We start from the raw sequence: 22982 nt of genomic DNA, 5'->3' as shown, positions 1-22982 counted from the left end.
AACTCTTACTGTAACATCAGCAGATGACTCTAAAGCCACAGAAAATGCTGCATTTGCAAGGATGGAGGAGGAAAAAACAATTGATGTTGACCTGCCAATTTTCTCACTCTACAAACACATACATATGAGAACAGATGATTTGACCAATTGAGGAATACATGCCTCTCATATCATTCAAACAAATGCAGTAACTTTTCTAGATTCTTTGAAAAGAATCTGGGTGAGTCTGGCCTTACTTTCTCAACCAGGTTTTGGTTTAACCACTGATAAAAGTGAGGGATATGAAAAGGAAGGGAAAGGAAATTGTTTAGCCATGTGTCAGGTACTAGGCTAGGTCCTTTATAGATTATTAAAACAATAACTCCTCCCACCTTCTCTGCAATGTAGGTATTTAAACCCCCATCGGACAGATAAAAAATAGACTGAAGTTGAAAATGGAAACATGCAACCCATAAATGCTGGGATGGGTGCCCTAATACAATATCAGACTATCTCCAAAGTCTTTGCTCTATATACACTATCATGTTTTGGGGAAAATATATTTTGTTTATATTAAATGAGGAAAAATTTAAATAAGAAGGAACTCTTCCACCAAAAGATATTAAATGATTTATGTTAAAGTCCAAGAGGAATGATTCTTTCCAAGTACTCTCTGGTTTGGATTTTACCAGTAAGTATTAAATGCAGCCTCCAATTCATGGTTTTTATAACAAATGACATAATTAGATTCTCTCTTCATGGACAATCTATGTAAATATACTTTTTCAGTTCTTTATTGATCACATCAAAAAGACCAGCATGGTTTGAATTTTGGAAAACAGTCAGCAAATGGGCTTGCCACTTAAGACACACAAAATTAATTTGATGAGGTGCAGATGTTATGGTTTTATGTCTACCAATTACACACCTGCCTGAAAATGTAAAAACCAAGTAACAAACAAGATCACATCACATAAACATACTGATTTTATTTATAACAATGTCTAAAATAAAATTCACTTAATCAATAAATATTTATTGAGTGGCTAATACTGCATTATTCTATACCCTGGAAACCAAATACATTCCTTGATCTTACAGAACAGTTATTCTATTTTGGGGAGACAGCAACTAAACAGATAAGTAATGTAATATCAGACAGTGGTTTGAAAGAAATAAAGCAAAATAGGAAGATACAATGACTATAGGGTGTTCTTATAAGGCCATTGGTCAGTCTCCCTCTTTAAGAAGTTGATTTTTGGCAAATACCCTAAAAAAGTGATGGGGTAATCATGTCCATATCTGGAGGAAGCGAATACCAGGCAGAGAGAATGACAGGTGCAAATGCCCCAGGGGAGTCTGCTTTGTGTGTCAAAGGCACAGCAAATGCAACTGGAACAGAGTGAGTAAGAAGGAATGTTGTAGGAGATGAATTTGTGTGATGGGAAACTATGGCAAGGTTTTGAGTAGGAAAATCACTTAATCTGAGATATATTTTTAAAAATTACACTCCGGCTAGTCGAAAACAGTCAGGAGGGGGACACGTGGGGAAACCAGCCAGGAAACTGTTGGAATCGTCAAGGTATTACAAGAACTTCCACCTGCCCCCACTAAAACACTCATCATGTGGAAACTAGTGTTTTAAATCATCCAAATCCTTTCTTAACAGTATGTAAAATTTTGAAATTCCTCAGTTTTTTTTGTTTTATTTTTTTGCTTTTAAATCTCTGTATATTTTACTCAGAACAGGGAAGAATTTATTAAAGAGCTTAAAGTGAGGTTTCACAATGAATTTTCAAAGTACCAAGTACTGTGAGGATGGTGGCATTTATTTATACATGTTAAAGAACAAAGTGAGAGAGTGGCATGGACTGATATACACAACCAAATGTAAAATAGATAGCTGGTGGGAAGCAGCCGCATAGCACAGGGAGATCAGCTCGGTGCTTTGTGACCACCTAGAGGGATGGGATAGGGAGGGTGGGAGGGAGACACAAGAGGGAGGAGATATGGGGATATATGTATACATATAGCTGATTCACTTTGTCATACAGCAGAAACTAACACACCATTGTAAAGCAATTATACTCCAATAAAGATTAAATTAAAAAAAAGAACCTTGTCAAGAAATAACACTACAAAGGGAGATGTAGCATTTTTGAGTGCTTGGGAGCGTGGCCTTTGCCTCTAGGAAGTTAAGGAGCTCTTATTCTCTTCTTGGTAAACTTCAGTTTGTACATCCCTCCCAGGGCTGTTGCTGGCAAGGGTTTCTCCTAGGTCCCTAACATCCAGATGTAAAGTGATGTGACTCCCGCCCTCCCGGGGCGTTCACTGAGTCGTCGGGTTTGAGAGGGTAGCTGATGAACTACAGGTGCTTGTATACATCCTAGTGAATTCAAGGGACTACCGGCTCTGAACGCCATTTCTCGTTATGCCTCTGACTAACAATCTCAAGGCACATGAGGGCGTGTGTTCTTTCGAGACAACAGAAGGATCCCTGCCCAGAAAGAGTTGGCTTTGAGTGCAGAAATCACCAGAGAGTGACCCAGGAGGACTCTAGATTGGACACCCCTTCCTCTTCAGTATTGCTGAGATAAGGATAAACATCTGGTTGGCAGAGAGAGTGAGGTGATGAGACAGGAGATGTTGTTGCACCATCACCGAGCCCAGATTTGCCCGTTCGGGTTGAAATTCTTTGACCCTGGGCTAGCAGGTCAATAAAAATCAAACCAACACATGATAGATAAATGACAACAAATAAATACAAAATACAACTTGTGGCATGGTATATCTATGTAGGAAACAGAGAATTTCGGTGTCGCATGCACGCCACAAGGGAGTTGAAAAGAGCCTAGGAAAGTTAGTTCAGATTTTACAACTACCTACCTAACCATATCTCTGAGTGCGCTTTAATATTCTTCCTCCTGCCTGAACTCTAGCTGGTGAAGAGGCAGCCCATGAGGCCATCTCCTGCCAGTGTCACACATTTACAGCAGACCAAAGTCCTCCTCCTTCCCACTCTCCCCCACCCCTGCTCTGCTCCTCTAAACGTAGCTACTGGAGGGGTAATCAGGTGATCCAGTAAGAAATGTCTCATCCCAGACTCTCTTTTCCCTTTTAGCTTCTTCTCCCATAATCTCCCTAACCCAGAGGGATGGGATTTTCTTTTACTTCTCTTGTCACCTCCATGGTAGTTCTACCCTCTTGACTAAAGAGTCATTGGTACGCTTTAATGACAGTGAGGAGAGAAAGAGCTTTGCTTATCAATAAGCAGACCTATCAGTACTATAACTGTAATCAACCCCTCTCATTGCTTCCAGTTTCCATAGGTTGGCGACGATAAAGTGATGATTCTGCCTCACACTTCCAATTTTGGTTGTGGTCTATTTGATCTAATAGTTGTGTTAATAGATTCTGGGTACCAATTCTGGAGTAGGACATTGTTTCAATAGAATAGGAAACAGAAAAGAAACAGCACAAAAAAGAATAAAGATTAACTTGCTTGCATGTGTGTCTTGCTATTTCAGTAGAAAACTACAATTGGTACAACTCCAGAGCTCAGAAGGTCACCTAAATGTATGCTAGCTGGGTCAATGCTGTGAAGTAAATATTTAGTAAGTGTGTCAATCAATAGTAATCTTTTGTACCATATTTTTCTTTCATGAGATACCATGGCTGGCTAGAGTTCGACTGATTTCATGCCTGAAAAAGAGTAATTGGGATATTTATGAATCTTGGGGGGGAAAGGGCAGTGGGTGAGAATTTGGTACTGAATTGTAACCTAATCTCACTTTGAAAGACTGCATTTTTAATTGGGTATTCCCCAAATGCAAATGAAGCTAGTTTTCGGACTCCTAGTTCTAAACTCCTGAAGAGGGGTGGGGTGAGGTAGGGTTGAAGGTCAGGGAGAAACGCATGAGGGAAAAACATATTGAATTTGAGGAGGCTCAATAAATTCCACTGCTTTTTGCCCACACAGCTTTTCCACCAATTGATACATGAGGCCAAAAATTAACTTCATACTGATAAAGGTGACATGGGAGAATGTGACTTAGCTCATGATAGCATTAGGTCCTTACCATCCACTCTGCCCCTGATGACGCATTCCCTGGATCAGGCGGTGCGCCCCCTGGTGTCCAGCTGGGAGACCACACATCTCGGAGGAGCCCAGCTCTCTATTGGCAGCCTGGCTTCCGGGAAAAAGCCCAGAAAGTCTCCAAGTGTTGTTTCTTTGTCTAAAGGTACAGCTTCTGATTAAGTTCTTCCTCCTCCTCTACTGGAATTCCCTTCATATGAAAGGAAATATTAGAAGACTGGAAAATTGCTCCCCACCCCCTATAACTACACTGTTGTGAGTGATTTTGCCCTTTTTGTAGAAACGTCTACCCTAACACCAAAGTTTACTCAGGGACCTAACCCCATGAAGATCACATCATATCAGAAAAGGAAAAAAAAACAAAAGGCCAGCGGGTAATAGGTGAAAAGACAGAGAAAGAAGGTGGATAAGACAAAGACAGATAAAGTGCTACAGTTGGATTCAGATACATCTGTTTTTCTTTTGTATTTCTAATGATTAGCATGACCTCTGGCCATTATGAACTCATGATTCTAAAGAAGAAAATGAATGTTGAAAAGAAAAATGGAGAAGAAAATAAATTTTTATGACACCTTGATTATATTTCTTGAAATGTATTCCTCTGGAGAAGCTGGGACGCTATTCTGGCAATACTTGCTTTCTTTGAGGGCATTGCAAGAATAAATCCTATTAAATATAATCAAAATGTGAGGAGATTTCTTCTTGCCAAAATGATTGAGGTGTGACGTGTTCTGATAACCAGCTGTTGGGAACAGACTCAGTTTTCCTAAAAGGGTGGTCCACAAACACCAGGAATTCTTTTCAGCATTCTTCAAGTATTTAAAAGTCTACAAATATACACATTCCAATATTTTATTTAGAAAATGGATTGATGTAGAGGTCAATCATTATACAAACTCTCATAGTCACAGCCTTGATCTTTTTTTTTTTAATTAATTTATTTTATTTTTGGCTGCGTTGGGTCTTCGTTGCTTCATGCAGGCTTTCTCTAGCTGCCGTGAACGGGGGCCACTCTTCGCTGTGGTGCGCGGGCTTCTCATTGTGGTGGCTTCTCTTATTGCGGAGCACAGGCTTTCGGTGCACGGGCTCAGTAGTTGTGGCTCGCGGGCTCTAGAGCGCAGGCTCAGTAGTTGTGGCTCACGGGCTTAGTTGCTCCGTGGCATGTGGGATCTTCCCGGACCAGTGCTTGAACCCGTGTCCCCTGCATTGGCAGGTGGATTCTTAACCACTGCACCACCAGGGAAGCCCAACCTTGATCTTTATGCAGCTCAATAGAAGAAAACTACAGACTTTTTGGTTGTTCCTATTTTTTTTAATAAAAGGGAAGTTTAAAAATGGACTTATGCCATTATCTTGAACACACTTTAGAAAGTCTGGAGAACACAGTGTTAATATTGAAACCATATATAGAACCAATGAAGCATAATAGCCCATATGCTTCAGTTTCTTAATTGGACATGGATTAATTTACCACTTAAAATGACATTTCCTAGTTTTAGGTTTTTGTTTAAAGTTAGATTTACATGGAAATATATTATTCAACACAAATTGTGATTAAGAAGAATCATAGTAATGTATAAAAAATCAATAACAAATTCCATTGGAAATTAAACTAATAATTTCTAGAGGATGAGTAACAGATTGAAATGGGAGTTTGGTTTAGGGGATATGTTGAAGAGGAATAAAACAGAACTGACGTATAAAGGTGATTTTATGGTTCATCTTTACGGCATGACCCTTGGTTCACTGCTATTGATCAGGTGAAATTAAACTCAGAGTAAGGGATTGCTCCTCCACCATAACAGACACAATGAGAACATTAATGAAAATAGATGAAATTACTTAATACTATTTCTTTCATCTTATTTTACTGGGAACAAGCTCTACATGAGACAGCCAAATGATGGCTTTACAAAGTTTCAGAAAACTGCTATTGCTTACAGCCTGGAAATTCCTAGCAAACCTAATACTATCAAGGGATGTAACTATGAACACATAATTGCACAGCTCTCTTTTCAAGACTTTGTAATGCATTTCCTAAATGGATATCATTTGGCAATAGCTCTACATTTTTGACAAACCAAAAAGGATTACAATTATAGGTTTATTCCTAAGAATTCCACACAAAAACTGAAAATTCGGAATCCAACCTAAGGCAGTAGAATAATTTCAACCATCATTTTTTCCCATTTTTCAAACCAAATACATTGTGTGGCTCAAAACTGTATAATAATGGTGTTTTAAAGCTTACTCAAATTGCCACAAAAACCTATGAACAGATACATAGTTCCAAATAGCCTTTATAAACTATGACAGAAATGGAGTTGATTTTTTTTATTGGTAATGAATACTTGGTACGGAATTGGTTAAAAAAGTTGTAGAGACCACCCTACTTAAATAGGTCATCCATCCTGCTTTTTTCTATCTGTTCCTTTCCATTATTACATTTATCACACATTGTAATTATACGTATATTCATTTGCATATATGCTGATTTTCTGTCTTCACCACTATTTTGTAACTTATGTGCTCCCTGAGACCAGATCCCAAGACTATTTAATCACCAGTATGTGCTCAACACCTATGCCTGTCACTGTGTTAGGTGCTGAGTAAGTATTTGTTAAGTACATTAACTACAAACATTCATAAGTATTTAATTGTGATAGACTTAAATTGGATTATATAAACTTGCTCTCTAGATATGACAGATATAGCTAATTGAATATATATATACCATATAAATTTTATATATATAATATGTAAAATAATATATATGATATGTAATTATATATAATATTATGTAATTATATAATATATGTAATTATATGTAATATATGTAATGTATGTATATTATTTATATATTATATATAAATACCTATATATAATATATAATATTATATATAAAATAATATACAATTATATTAATAATAATAATATATTAATATAATAACATATATAATATGTAGTTTCTACTTGTCCTTATACATAGCATAGACATTCTATGATTCATATATATATCTGAACATACACAGGTGATTTGATAAATAATACCTTGGTCTATTTATTTTTTAGTAATAAATAGATCTTGAAAATATTTTTAAAATCTGGAAATTTGCCAATAACATTACTTTACATAACATTTTCCTCCAAATGAACAAGTCTGTTACACTTGAGGATGACATGGTGCTTGGAAGAAGAGTTTAAATACTGGACAAAGAATCTGTGTTCATTCTGTGAGCTGAATTATTCAAGAAAAAAAGATAAGATTTTATCAGAAAATGCATTTGGTTCTGCATTAAACATTAAAAAATAGAAACAAGTATCAAATTTGGGAGGTTTGGCTAAATACCAGCATGGAGGTGGCATGTAGTGAAGAAGAGACTTAAAAGTTTTAGCTGATTCTAAGTTCTATGTGAATATATTATTGTGATTAATTGCAAAAATAAATAAATAAATAAATAATGAAATTTTAAGTTGTACTATAAAAACACAGCGTCCAGAACAAATTATATGATAAACTAGCTGCCCAGCCACACCTAGGGTATCCTGTTCAGTTCAGAGAACTGCATTCTAAGAGACGTGGGTAAGCATGCATTTCTCCACTGGCAAACGCAGTGAGGATCTAGGGAACTTGAAAATGTCCCTGGGAAGGAATGATTGCTGTGTTCAGGGATGTGGTCATGAGCATTGTCTTCATTATATAAAGGGCTTATCCTACAGGTCTAGGATTGGGATTGATAATGGGGCACCCGAGAGCGGATTCAAAACCCGCTATGGAAATTAGAAAGTGGAAGAATTTGGTTCAACCGAAGGAAGAACTTACTGGCAAAATAATTAAGTATTGGAATGCGGTACTTTTTAATATGAGCTTCATGAATCCTGAGATCTTCAAAGACAGGGGTAGAAGTCAGTGAAGAAATTCATTTAATTACCTAGGAGACTCTTTCAACTATAATGTTCTAAAATTGAATAAACAGCTAACATAATGAATCCTTTAAGCCATAAGTGGTTTCTATTAAAAACCATGGGCTTTCTGCCTTAACCTCTGCTCAACTCATCTTATTATTTTAGTAATTTTCTCCCCACCCACTAGAGCGTGTGAGTTTATCTTTCCTTTTATTGAGTTTAGTGAAAGCATCAGCGATAATCTCAATGATCGGTAATTAAACAAGAGGAGAATCATGACTTTTAATGAAAAGGGTAACATGTTGACCCAAGGGATGATGTGGACCCTCTCTGTTATTTACCAGGACTTCCCAGCCTCCAACCTCTGCCTCTCTTTACAGGAGTCATACACGCTGCAAGCCAATGGCCTGAGTGAAGTGGGGTGATAGAATGAACACCTGGTCATGAAGCTTGTGAGACACCTATGCTCTATTCTTCCAGTGACTGTGGGGGGCGGTGGAGATCACTTATCTTTACTACGCAAGGGAATGGCTTTCACTCCCAGTGGCCCCTGGCCACGGAGTCAAGTAAAAGTGCACCTTTAGCAACTAGCAGCAAGATGGTGTGTCAGGGCTTAGTGAGTGCTGCTGGAGACATCTGTGGACCAGACTTCAGGCAGTAGGAGAGTGTGAAATTTGATGCTGCTCGTGTGGGCCATCTTGGTTAGTTTCATAAAGAGGCATGAGAGGAAACAGAGAATTAAGATGTTTTGTTTATATTTTTCAGTGTCTCTCAAAATGTAGTTCATGGAAGAATCACCCAAAGAAATTGACTTATCAAAAACTGAAGATTCCTTAGCACCACCTCCAGCAATTTCAGTTCGGTGAAATTGAAGGCTCTGGCTTAGGGAATCTACCTTTTTGTAAGCACCCCAGCCGAAGCCAAGACACATAGTCCACAGACCTCACATTGCAAACTACTGGTTTAGGCAAAAGTGACAACCTTGTTCTTTATATGTTTCAGGTGTATCTCTTGGAACTGAGAAGCAGTCAATAGGGCAAGGGGCTACAGCAAATGTCAATGTGTATGAGTTTGTGTGTGTGTGTGTGTGTGTGTGTGCGTGCGCACACACATTGCAGGGGACATGAACATTTAAGCATTTGAAATATGCTTTGTGGACTACTATGGGTAAAAGAAATTATTAGACACTGAGAAATCGTCGGGAAAATAGAAAAAAAAGGTAGCATAGTGTTGAATTCTGAATTTCAGTAAAAAATAACGGTAGGATATAGTTACAGAGTTTGCTTAGGGGTTGAGTGTCAAACTTCTATGTAATAACTCACAGCAGGACGGACTGAATGATTTGCTTAGGGGTTAACAGCATCTATAAGCTGGAATGGCAGACCATTATCCTTGCCATTGCACTGCCAGCCTTACCACGACAAGGGGATGCATTGCTATTCAAGCCACTTACCGCTCTAAACGCTACAAGTGAGCTTAGCAAGTAGAAGATATTAAGAGGGAAGTGATCACATAACATTTGACAAAGCTTTTCTGCACTGATTGCATCTACAGATTTAGATGAAGTGTTTACTCACCTCCTCTCCACCTTTCCTGGAATAGCCACATTTAATAGTGCAAGATCACAAAGGTGAGTTGCCTCCTTTCTTTTTTTTCATTTGCATGTAAGTGAGAAGGCTGTTGATGGAATCATGGTCAATAACTACTATTTGCTTCATGTTGCTATGCTTTTTGCTTTCAAGTCTGAGAAGAAAATCATATGAGAACTTCAGCCTGAATCATGTCACTCCAGGTAATCTGGATACTAAGAACCAAGCAAAATGGACTGAATAAAAGCAGCCTGAAGTTCATCGGGTTTATTTTGCCTCTGCCTGCTCTCAGAGAGATGTGAATTTGCAGTGACTGACTGCAGTTTCGTATTAATGGAACAGACTGGAGACAGAAATCATCCTCAGGCCTTAATCCCAGGGAAATCAGAAAAACAACTTCTTCTAAAGCTATTGACAGGGTAGCAGATGTGAAGGTATGTCTTGGATTGGACACAGCATAACAAACAACTTTTTGAAATAAGATATTTCATTAAACAACTCAACGTGAGCATGGGAAGTTTTACGAACTCTTTCTAAAGTGAAATACTGAGAATAATGAACATGTTCACCATTGCCTCATTCATTCATTTCTTCTTTTCCCTTATTACCTAGGATTCCTATAGTATCAACTGCACGGGAGGAGTTCTCAGTCTGCGTAGAGGAGAACCATGCACCGTGCCCTGCAGTGGGCATGCTGGTAGCTGTAGTCACAGGGAGACTCCTTGCCAGCTGCAGTCACTACTTTTCCATAAGAGCGCACACTGCCCGCTCCTTGGGAAAAACCTGCTGAAATACTCCTAACCGTGTACTGTTTCAGAAATGGGAGTCATTTTGCAAATTATTTGAATCTTAACTTTCTTTATTTTGCTTATCCGATTATTCCTTGGCTTCTTTCCTTCTGTCTGTAATATTCCTTCCTTTGGAATATATAAATCCTATTTTAGCTCTTTTGTTTCCACTCCATATGTCATCGTTTCTCATCTTTTATGAGAAAATAGTTAGCTTCTTTGAAAAAGCTCCTCTATTTTGTCCTAAAATAATAATGTTATAAAACATGAAAGACATGTTACTATCACTACGAGAGCTTTGATTGGTTTTGTAAAAGAGATAGAAATGAGCCCACTGGGGGGATGGAAAGAACCTTAACAGGTGAGGTGGTACTTGAGCTTTGAAAAAGGAGGTAGCATCCCAAAAGTCAGAGATGGACCCCGAATGGCTTTGCAAGACAAACTCTTAGCAATAATGAAATAACAAATGAAGAAACTGTCTGGTTTAAGAAAGGCCAGGCAAACAAATGTTTTCATTTACAAATTCCTAGGATTGGACCCATCCAATGGAGAATTAAATGTTGATCTGGTAGCTTATCATTTACACTGTTCTTACTTTATTCCCCAATTTCTCTAAAAAAGAGAAAAAATAATTTTATTGTCCATCCCTTCTCTTCTGTTTCCATTCTACCTTAAACCTTGTCTCCCATTTTGTGAGAATTTGTCTACTTACTAGATAGAGGTAGTACAAAATTATTAATATATTATGACCAAGTACAAAGTATACAAGACCTCAGACAAATGAACTTGGTGATGTTATTGAGCTAAAGGAAGGAGCAGTCATGCCATTTTGTCCCAGTGAAACAGCAGCATAGGAAGGTATTTATCACCCCTTGCTCCCGTGAAGGAATTGGTCCCACTGATATCCTTGGCTTGATGGTCATGTTTCCTCCCCAAGGAAATGCTGATTTCCATTCACCTCTTCCCTGCTTCCGCTTTTTCTAGCTCAATTTAGAATGAACAGAATTTGCATTATGGACTAAAAAGTATTCTTTATCAATAAAGACTTTGGATTCTTGTCAGGACTTTCCCAGGATTAGAATGACATTTGTCTACATTCAAAGATGCCTTAAAAGAAACTCAGCAGGCAGCCACGTTTGATAGGTAATACAAACATTGCTTTTTCTGTGTCTAAGATAACTTTTAGGTATTTTCTCTGGTCAATTGTCTAAAGTTATTCAAGATTGAAGAGAACTTACAGAATAATTTATTCAAGATATTCAAGCTTAAAAAATATGAATCCTTAAGTCACATGAAATTTTTCATGGAATTTTAATATATAAAACAAAAAGAGCAATATTATTAGTTTCACTTTTTTTTTACTAGTTCAATTTCTGTAATTTCTTGTGAAGTCAGTAAAAACAAAGAGCCAGTTTTGATAAAATGAATATTTGAAATCAAACCATTCATTTCCACATGGCTCATAAAAGTATTTGTTGGAACATATATTTAAAGCCAAATTCCTGGAAATCTCAGGATATTCTCCCATTAAATAGAAATGCCAGGATGTGTTTTCTTTGGGGGTCAATATATATAAAACAAGGTAATGTAACAGCACTAATCAATGGGTTGATGGGCTCCAGCATATTATAATTAGAAAGAAATACATAGTTAGGCAGCCATGTTGCTTTATTATTCTTTTCAACCATTATATATGCAGGTGTGTGTGTGTGTGTGTGTTTGCATGAAGCACCTACATGAAATCTTAGAGTTATGTAGAATTTCGTTGGAAAAGCATCATTCTTGTCCTCCGGATCCAAAAAAAAAAAAAAAGAAAGGAAAAAGAAAAATAAGCTAAGACTCAGAGGAGCTACTTATTCTAGGTTATTTCATGATCTACCGACAAAGAAGTAATTAGAATGTACATTGCCTGACTCCCATTGTTTTGTTCTCCCAACTATTCCCCAATGCCTCTCTCATCTTATTATTGTTGTTATTATTGATATTGTTGCTGTTAATATTGTTATTATGATAAAGATGAAACATCCAAGGAACAGTATGATCATTAAACACTAGCACTGCAAGAGGCTTTGGAGATAAATGCTAACATCATCATTTCCTGAGGTTGTAAGGTGAAGTGAGTGACCTGCCTGAAATCACATCAGTTGTTAGTAGAGGGACCTGAGATTTCTAACTCTTTCCAGTGTTTCTCTTTGTCTTGCTGCTTCTCAGTTCAACAAGAGTGTTTTTGAGAAATAGATGAAAGAAGAGAACTTGTATCACGGGAAGCAATTGCAGTATATTTTGGTGGTCAGTATTATTTCATCCCATTGAGATACAATATAGTCTGTGGATCTGGTTAAGCTTTAAATGCAACGATGAGAAGTTTTGATTTAAAATCTTTTTAAAAATCCTTATCACTTTATTTTGAGAATTAGAAAAGAATGCAACCGTTGCAAAACATGTATTCTCCAAATTGGACCTAATTCTTATCATAACTTTTCAGCCCGATTTACTATACACCTGTTGCTTAGAGGACTAGACATTATTTTAAATGTTGGACAAACAAGAGTTCCCTGATGGCCTAGTGGTAAGGATTCCAGCCTTTCACTGCCATGGCCCAGGTTCAATCCCTGGTTAGGGAACTGAGATCCCTCAAGCTGCACAGTGTGGCCAAAAAAAAATGTTGGATGGATGAATTATTGCTTTATAGACACAGATGAATCAACATTATATCTATTTATTTTCTGTGTTCCATAAGATATTGTTCCTCTTAATAGGAAAAATGCACACCATATGTAAAGCATTTTCCATTGTACTTGAAGATGTTTGTTTTGTGACTCACCCAAGACTTTAACTTTCTTTGAATTTACCCCGAAAACACCACAGCACCTATTAAGTATCCTTCAGCACTACTGAATTTGCAGTCAAAGTGGAAATACGATGCCTTCTCTGGGTTTGAATACCAAAAGGAAAATTCATAAAGTAAAAATAACATTGCAATTTGGCTTCTTTAATGAATGTAAGCAATGTATACTGAGTTTATAATTAAAATACTTTCTGTCAGTTTGAGGACCCTAAATACTGAATGATGTCTGTGCTATATTTATATTCACTCTCCTCCCCATTAATAATAGTGTTTCCAGTTGGGAATGAGTGTGGCCATAACTTTTGCTTGGTTTCATTTGGGATTCCAGGATCTAAGCCTTTTCTCCCTGGCTCTCTGTGTGTCCCGTATTACAATTTCATTACTGTTCTGTCTGCTTTGGGAAAATATTTTTACCAACAGTCTTATTCATATATATATATATTTAATTTTTAGAAAAAATGTGAACTATGAAAAAGTGTATCAGAAAGATAGATTGTAATGTTTTGGAGGCATTTACAAATTTTAAAGAATACATGCAGGGTTTTTTTGTGTGACAAAAAGTTATAAATTAAAGGACTCCATTGTTTTCAGCTACTACATTGATTTGTCACTTTTAAACTAAGCCTCCTCTGGGCCCAGCATTCCATGAAACATCTCTAGTAGACTTTGAAAGACATAACCAACAGAATTTTTTCTACTCTGTTCACTTCTAGGTCTGTTATCTCTATAGGTTAGTATTCTGATGCATGAGAAATAACCCCCAAAGTTTCCATGACCACATAGCATTGAGCCTTCTGTACAAATAAAACATGAGCCTGAACACAATGTCCTAGGGAAGGTCTGAAGTCTCAAAAGGGAGTGAAATGGCTTCCTTTTTCTTAATGTCTTTTCCTGTAAGTCAAGGATGAGACTGCATATCCCATGCAGAAAAAATGAAAGTCCAAAACTGTATTTAGGAAAAGATATATATATAAAATAAAAAATATACATATACATATATATTAGAACGTTCCTCTTCTCTTCTTTTATAACTCTTACTGGTGGATTCTTACTTAAAACTGGTGTATCAGTTATGCTGCATTCCATTTCACCCAATGGATTGTGTTTTTTGTTTCTTTATTAAATAGACAATTCAGTTAAGTTCATTGGGATCTTTATTTATTCAAAATCAGATTTTTTTTCTCTACTGGGATTAAATAAAAATTTAAGATATCTTTGATTATATTTTTTCATAGAGAAGAGAATAAAAAATTGGCATCTGCCATCAGATGATGGATTTTGTGACCACTCCCTATTTGCATTACTTATTTCTATAGTCTTTATACCTACTGTTCTGAGGGCTGTCATCAGGTGAAGGATGGTGCCTTGCTTATTAATGTGTTGAAAAAAGAATGAATGGATAAAGATGTTTATTTCTTCCCCAAATGTGGTTACACAAAAATTTAGAGAAAAAGTCTTTTTTTCCCCCACTTTTTTTCTATAAAATATGTAACTCTTTATCCAAAAAAAAAGCATTGATTGATTGCATTCCTCGCCTCACTGTAGGTAGAACATAGGCAAAGAGAGGTTATTAGAAGCAAGGATAAAACCTAAGTACAATGGTCATTACTTACATTGTAAACTTCAAATGATATCAATCTTTGTTAATTAGTCTTTAACACTCACCTGTGTTGTTTCCAGGAGCTGCTGTAATTCACCTGACCATTGAGAACCTGGAAATCCTGCAATCCACAGCCAAGCTTCTTGAGCACAACTTCTTGTTTCAGAGGCAAGAAAATGGTTTCATCCCTACCATAGCCTCACTGGATGCACGAACTGGGGATCCTTGATGACACACTTTTATAATTTTCCTAATTGTATTTGAAGCAGTTTCAATGGTGACATATAATCACAACTTTCCTGCTCGTTGGGACATCGTAGGCAAGTCTTTCTTTACACCATAAAACATAGAGTAAAATAGCTAAAGCATTATTTCTGGACAAAGAAGGAATTCAGGAACTTGGTGTACATTGCATGATTCTACCTTTGTTGCGATCTGTGTAATTATATTTTCTGTGAAGGGATATGCCTTGCTTAAGAATAATGGTCATAGATTATTAATCCCATTTGTTTCCTGTGGAAAGAAAGGAATGTCCCATGTCAAAGCTCAATAATCTCTGCTCCAATGAGGGCCCTCTTAAGGTATCCCATAATCGCAGGAACATCCTTGCCTTGGGGACTTAATGCTCAGCAGTCTTGATGTCCCTGAATAAGACTTCATCAAAGTCTGCACTGACACTTTATTTCATTGCCTAACGCTTCCTGTTAAGAAGAAGGCCTTATTAGTCTGACATCTGTTGAGAAAAGTTAGTGTTCGCATTTACGTTCAGGACAAAAAAGCAGAGCTTGGAAGTCAGCCAGATTCACATCCTAGTTCTGCCTCCTACTAGACACATACCTGGGTGAGTCACTAAACCCTTCCCAGCCTTCATTTCCTAGTCTTTAAAATGAGGATAGTGCCTGTCTGTGGTACGATGAAGGTGAATTATGACCCAGTGTTTTGCAAGTGTCAATTTGCATAAGAATCACTTGGTAGATTTTAACAAGCTCTCAGTCGAACCCTAACATAGCTGGTTTGTGGATCACACTCTGAGTGGTAGAAGATTGTAAGTGGTGCCTGAATATACAAATAGATAATGGCCAACCATATGTAAAAATAGAACTTAGACCCATAACTTCCAGCAACCTCCCCAGGAAGCCAACCCCTTATCTTTAATAAGTAGCCCAGGAAGCCGGCCAACAATAAGTTAGACTTGCAGGAAGTCAGACTGCTATCTGTCGTAATAATTCAGGAAGCCAAGCAATAACTTCTGTAGCAATCAGACCAAAATCAGGACTTGACTGGTAACCGACAGTTACCCTAATTTTTGTCTAGCTTTCCAATTTAGGACCTACTAGACAAAGCCAAATAGGTATCCCTAACCAATCATATAGGGCGCTCCATTTCTAGTTAGCCTGCCTCCTGCATCCCCATGCCAAGAGCCTCCAATCAGGGCACACCCAAAGCCGTCCCTGTTTTCCACTAAAAGCTATTCCACTCCTCTGCCTGCTTTTGAGTCTCTGCCGAAACGCAAGTGATGGTGGCTGGCTCCTTTGCTATAGCAAGCTCTGCGTAGGAAGCCCTTGCTTGTTCTTCTTTGGTTGGCCTTTGTTTATTTCTACATAAGTGGCTTATGAAAAGTGCCTGTTATTTAGTGAGGGCTTAGTGAATGGCAGCCTCAGACCTCTAGAAGACAGAAGAGCTAGACGCTTCTCTCCTCACCTTGGAGGAGGTCTGCATCTTCCAGTTTTCTACCTCCAGTCCCCCAGAGAGGTGGTTTACTGCCCTCATTAAAGTTCACACACATGCTGCTTAGTTCATCTTTCCTTGGTAATATCTTCTCTTAAATTAGAAGGAGCTTGTCTATTTGTCTTTTTTCTTTTTCTTTTTCTTTATCCTCTCTTCTCATTTAGTCACAAAGAAGCCCAGACAATCACCAATTAACTTCTTTCCCCTCCCTCTAATGACTGTGATTATTGCTGGATGATATCTTCCACCCAGAGAAAGACCAGGTCACTTCTCATTTGTAAGCCCATCACTCTCATCCCTTCACTGTTCTGTCCCATATGTCCTGGTCCCAAGGTGGTAAAATAGTCAGATTTAGGCCTTGGCTGGAAGGAAAGGATGGAGAGGCCTCCTTAAGCCAACATCATGTACCCTGTCCCAGGTTTTTAATGACAGCTATTTTTGAGTTTGGGTCACTTCTCAAAAAAACTCAAGTGATGTTTTGCTTTAATCTACTACCACTTTCCCTGTATGTATGTCTCCCTTGGGGAACTCACTTGGAGGAGAAGTTGCTGGGCCAAGGGAGGGTTTGGACCCTCTTGGCTTTCCCAGCCTAGAGTCCCCCCAACAGCCTTCCAATCTCACACCCTTTTCCCCACCGATCATTACTGTGCATAAACATGTTTACTCTAGAGGTATCTTAACAGAAAGACTAGAGAGAGCATCCAAGGAGGAAGAGAAGGAAAAGAGTGACTCAGATTTCTAACAGTCCAAGCCCAAATGCAAATTCCATGACCTGCATTGACATTTGAAAATCTATTTGACACAGCAAAAAGAACAATATACAAATGGCTGCGCAACAGGAGTGTTTCAAACATAGATATAACTGGAAATCATTGCCAAGTACTGGGATTGTTAGAAGTGTGTTTACTTTTAAACCCTTTCACAAAAAAGGAGAAAATATATTTTAGAACGTGTGTCTTTATCAAGCATTTTCCCCACATCTTTGGATAATTTAAGGCTTCTGTCTCGATAGCAGCTTTTTAGTGTACTTTGTTATTTGATACAGTCAAAAATATATGATAACTCAGTGCATTTGTTTTGTGAATGCTTTTCAAGTCACCCCACTTTCTTGCAGGTTGTCCTATGAAATAGAAAAGGATCTGAGATATTCCCAAGGAGTATCTCCCCATTTTCTTAATAGTACAATGAAATTAAAAAGGTTCTACTGAAAGCTGTGGTTGAGAAGAGGATTGGCATTGCTGTAGAACTTTTTCAAAATACTGTTCCTCAGGCTTCTCTGCAGCAGATCCTGATTCAGTAGTTCTGGAGTGGGTCCTTTGAATCCATATTTCTGAACGTTCTCTAAGTGATTCTGGTGCCTGTCAGGTTTGGCTGAGGAGGTGCAATTAGACGGATGCCAGTTGGTGTGATTAAAATACTTCTGGGTTGGAAAATCCTGCGGTCCTTTGTAAAGCAAAGCAATTTAATTCAATTCCACAATACTTATTGGATACCCACTCTGTGTCAGACACTTCGGTGTTTGCTGCCGACACCAAGGTGAACACATACAGTTCTCGTCCTCAATTGGCACAGAGACTAGGGAGAGAAGAATAGGGAGTGAGAGAGAGAAACAGAGAGAGGGAGTGAGAGGGAGGGAAGGAGAGAGAGAGAAACAGAGAGAGGGAGTGAGAGGGAGGGAAGGAGAGAGAGAGAAAAGGAGGAAGGAAGAGAGAGGGGAAAAAGGAAGAGAGAGAAAGAATGAATCAAACACCCCGCGGAGTGTGGCAAGAAAGATGCCAATACATCCATTGGATTTAAGAGAGGAACAAGGAGGAAAGGAAAACCTACAGAAGAGAAAATAATTTTGGATCTGCCTTGCGAGGGTCACAAGAAATATGGTAGCGTGATTCCCAGCCACTGTGTCGAGCAATGTGGGGACCATGGAGTGCTCCCATGTAAGGTGTCCACAGCGCTCCTGTAAGAAACCCTGTATGAGTTGATGAAATGGAGGGGGAGTTAAGATCTTTGGCAATCACAGGGTCAAGGGAACGTGAGACAAGAATGTTGGCTTGGATCCCTATTGTGGTACCCTTTTTAACAAGAACAATAATGGAAAATACAAGTTGTATGGAGGGTTTTAGATGACACATTTTTACTAGTCTGGTAATTGAATACATATCACTGTTTCAATTTGGGAGTTTAGAATGGATACTAGTGGCAGTGAAAACACTAGAATTTAATCAGGTTGTATGTATTAGGGAGCAGTGTAGAATGATACCTTGCCCTTAGGTCCTCAAAAACTAAGCATTAACCAATTGCTTTATTGCTCTAGCATTTACTATTTCATGAACAAGAATAAGTCCTCTTGAGAATGTCCTTAAAACTTACTGATTTTTCAATTTTTTCCCAAATCAGTGGCATTTCTGAAATATGCTTTCTCTGCTCAGCTATGTATGATACTATTGTTCGTCTTTTGATGGTCAACCCTGTTTCCAGGATCCTTGAGCAAAACAGTTAACTGGTAGTTTTCCTACTAAACTGGAAATCACAATGGTAGGGTCAGAACCTTTGCAGCCATCTACATGGTGAGTATGTATACTCCATTAGAAACAAACCTCAGAGAACATAGGAAAGCATTACCTAAATATTTACTAAGAATAAATTCATAAGACATAGAGCAAGTCCTTTGAAAACTGGACCTGGCCAGGTTCTTGAATATCACTTCTTACATTCCTCTTGAAAAGATTACTTTAATTTCTGTTCCTCTATATTCAAGAAATCCTGTCACTTACAGTTGCCTTGATATGCTCACATGAATGAAACTCTGAAAGTCTTATTTTTCTTTAAAGTTTCAAATAAACTGTCCTAAATAAGTGATATTAAATATTTTGCAGCTATTGACATTTTCCTATATTACGTGACTATTATGCCTACTGCAGAAGAAAAATTTCCCTGTGATACTACATGAATGGCAAGCCCATTTTCTACTAAAGAAACTATAAGAACATTTCCAAGACATTCAGTTAGAGTCAAAGGTCACAGATGGAATTAGGAGCTCTGGTCTCCTGATTTTGAGCTAGCGACCCACACTTCCAAGAAACGGGACTTTTCCTCAACATTCCACTTAGATTCTCTACCAGGATACAGTCTAATACCAAATATTTGTGTTTCACAAACAGCCCCAGCTACATATTACTTTGAGTCTTGCCTAACTCTGTTCGGATGTCTTGAGCACTGGTTTTGATGGTGGGCATGACCCTTGACCCTTTGGTCTCCGTTGATACGAGGCTATGTATGGGGACTAACTAAAATGATATTATGAATAAAATAAATTTGTTTGGAAATAGTCACCATCTAAATCCTGACCCAGGATCCAACTTTTAAAACCAAACCTCTTTTCTTTTAATTATTTCACACCTATGATAAACTTTCGAATATACCATTGTCTTCCTTTACCGTGCCAACCACTTAATGTATAGAAATTCTTTATTCATTCCAAGGGTGAGGCCAAGGACGTGCACTGAATCCTGGTCTGGCCAATTAGATTTGTACAAACAGAAACGTCAGTGGCTGGGAGGGGCATTAGAGACCAGCTATCCATCCTTCAAGTCATAGATGAGGAAAGGAAGATCCAGAGAGGCCAGCTGGTCTGATTCGTCCAAATTTGAATCAAGGTCATGTGATGGAAACAGGTGTAGAACTTGGAGACTCTGACTTCTCATTGTTCTTTCCCCTAAGTTACAAGTAATTCTGCTCCAACGTGGCCGACACCACCTCCAAATCTGACCTTTGGATGGCTAGTGGCTAGCAGGAATTAAGTTGAGACCGTGCATGGTCACGGAGAGGTCATTTCCATTCATGTGACATGACATGACATAACATGACATAACTGTTGGAAGAGCAGAAGTATGACCATCCTGCATCAGCATCCTTTTCTTTGTTTGGCACATTTTGGGGTAGGGATCAGATATTAAGATTTAAACTCTGAACTAATATATACACTTAGAGCCAAGATAATGACTCTGTCAATTATAGGTATGTGATGTTGGGACAAAGCATTTATTTTTTTCTAATTCTCACTTTTCTTGACTATAAAGTAGGGTCAGTTATATATTACTATATGGGATTTGCAGAATACATGAAATAAATGGTCCACCTTAAATGTTAGTAAATTGTCCTGCTATTAATAATGAAGTTTTTCTCTCTGTTTCTTATGGCTATTAGTAATAAGAATAGGAAACAGACTAAGAATCTTAGACATAATGTAGTTTAATATGTAATATTTCTTTCTAGATATACACACTAAGGGAGATGCATAAATTGTATACATAAGAATTAACTATCCTCAAATATAACTTCCTTCTTTTGACAGGCAACTAATGTCATTGAACTATTTGTATTATAATTATGTTTGCATTATTTAATGATACATTTGGTCTCAAAGCAATGAATCAATATATAAATGGGAAGAAACGCACACTTTATATTCTATTAATTTATAATGTAACCTCATACAGAATTCATGAAATTCTTTCACTAATTCTCATCAGTCAAAAAAGATTTTCAAAATTCATGTGTGTTATGAGTCTTTTCACAATGATCAAGAAATAGCAAAATCTTTTTCTTAGCTCAGAGAGTAGGGAACTGCTAGAAACTGCTTTCATTTATGAAACAGATTTTCATGGAGTTTCTTTTACTGTGACTTTATAAAGCACAGTCAGTTCTTTAATTTGTATGGATTATTTAATTATATAATGATTATTAAATGAACTAAACAGAATTATATTTTATCCTAATGAAAAGCTATATAGAAGTACTCTTTCCATTCACCTTACACAGGAGCTACACAGCATCATTAGAACCCTAACAAAGTATTAACTCAAATATTGGATACATATGCCTCTCCTTGTCCCAGGCCCATGGTTGAATGGTTTCTCACCGCCACATCTTTCTCTTTTACATATGATGTCTTTCATGAGTACATCCAAATGAAAGATTTTCTAATTTGAGCATAGCAGTTAAACATTTATCAAAATGAAGTGAAAGTAAGCTTTTCAGAATCATGCCAAAGGAAAGCGGAAACCCAAAAGGGATTCTATCAAGAAGACAATTCAGAGCCTTTTTCTCTCTCCTTGCACTGTTGATTTTAGTCTCGGGAACAAGTACGGTATGTAGCATAGAATTTAACACTGGCTCCTGGGCTAGGAGACAGAATGTATTGTCCAATGCATAAATAATATGTGGTGTAATTGGAACAGTTTTCTTTGAAGAGTTAAAGCATATTGCAAGTGGCCAAATTAGGCTGGCTTAATTTCATTTCACTTAAAATATTGCAACTCAAAAAATATTTATTGAATGCCTGTTTTCTGCCAAGTACTGAGGTCTTACACATATTTCAAGTTGCTTATGAGATAGTTAAATCTAAGAGATCCATATAGAATTTAGTAGGTCCAGAATCAACCTGATTCTTTCCCACCCTCATACTTCTTTTTCTCTGCTTATTATATTAATAAATGTCCAGCCATAAAACTAGAGGCCCAAGACAGGCCATGGGTATCGTTGAAATTCCTTCCTCTCCCTTACTTTCCTACATAGAATTTATCGCCAAATCCAATTGATTTAGTCTCTGATATGCTTCTGGAAATCATCCCTTACTTCTCAGTACAACTACTCCTGGTCTAAAGCAATCCTTTCTTTCTGTCCTGGACTCTTTCGATAATCTACTCTCCAGTTTTCCTTCCTCTTTGTGTCACCAAATTTCTTTTCTCCCTAAGCACTGACATTGAGCAGCTTTCTGAAGTACAGATCTAAGCACATTATAACCACGCTTAATATCTTTCACTGGATCTCCATTGCCTGTAAAACTAGAACCAGGTCCAAATTCCGTGGAATTATTGCCCTTGCCTCAAGCTCTCGTCCCCCTTTCTATACCTATGCCCTGTGCTCCAGTCACCTTTTCCATCCTCTAATCTACCATGTTCTTTCAGGTCTCTGTGCCTTGGACGCTCCCGCTGCCTGGAATTCCTTTTCATCCTGTATGACTGAAAAAATCTACTGATTTCTCAAGATCCAGGTTAAGGACTACTTTCTCAATTAAACCATTTTTTTAAAGAGTTATTAAATTCAGTTTATTTGTTTGTTTATTGTTCATTTATTTTTTTTAAAAAGTTTTATTTTATATTGGAGTATAGTTGATTTACAATGTTGTGTTAGTTTCAGGTGTACAGCAAAGTGATTCATTTTTACATATACATACATCTATTCTTTTTCAGATTCTTTTCCCATATAGGTTACTACAGAATATTGAGTAGAGTTCCCTGGACTATACAGCAGGTCCTTGTTGATTATCTATTTTATACACAGTAGTGTGTATCTGCTAATCCCAATCTCCGAATTTATCCCTCCCCCCAAACTTTCCCCTTTGGTAACCATACGTTTGTTTTCTATGTCTGTGAGTCTCTTTCTGTTT

General features: G+C 37.6%; 1 long non-coding RNA gene across 1 annotated transcript in view; it reads left to right on the top strand.

Annotated features, from left to right (window-relative positions):
- Window positions 1–21110, top strand: part of LOC309635083 — a 41430-nt gene extending 20320 nt beyond the window's left edge. The window contains exon 2 of the long non-coding RNA XR_014248618.1: window positions 8362–21110. This is a non-coding gene — a long non-coding RNA (uncharacterized lncRNA). The remainder of the gene's footprint in view (window positions 1–8361) is intronic.
- The last annotated feature ends 1872 nt before the right edge of the window (window positions 21111–22982 follow it).

Source organism: Balaenoptera borealis (assembly GCF_965194805.1).
Source record: "Balaenoptera borealis genome assembly, chromosome: 9".
In the NCBI taxonomy this organism is placed as follows: Eukaryota; Metazoa; Chordata; class Mammalia; order Artiodactyla; family Balaenopteridae; genus Balaenoptera; species Balaenoptera borealis.
This window is presented reverse-complemented; position numbering and strand designations above follow the sequence as displayed.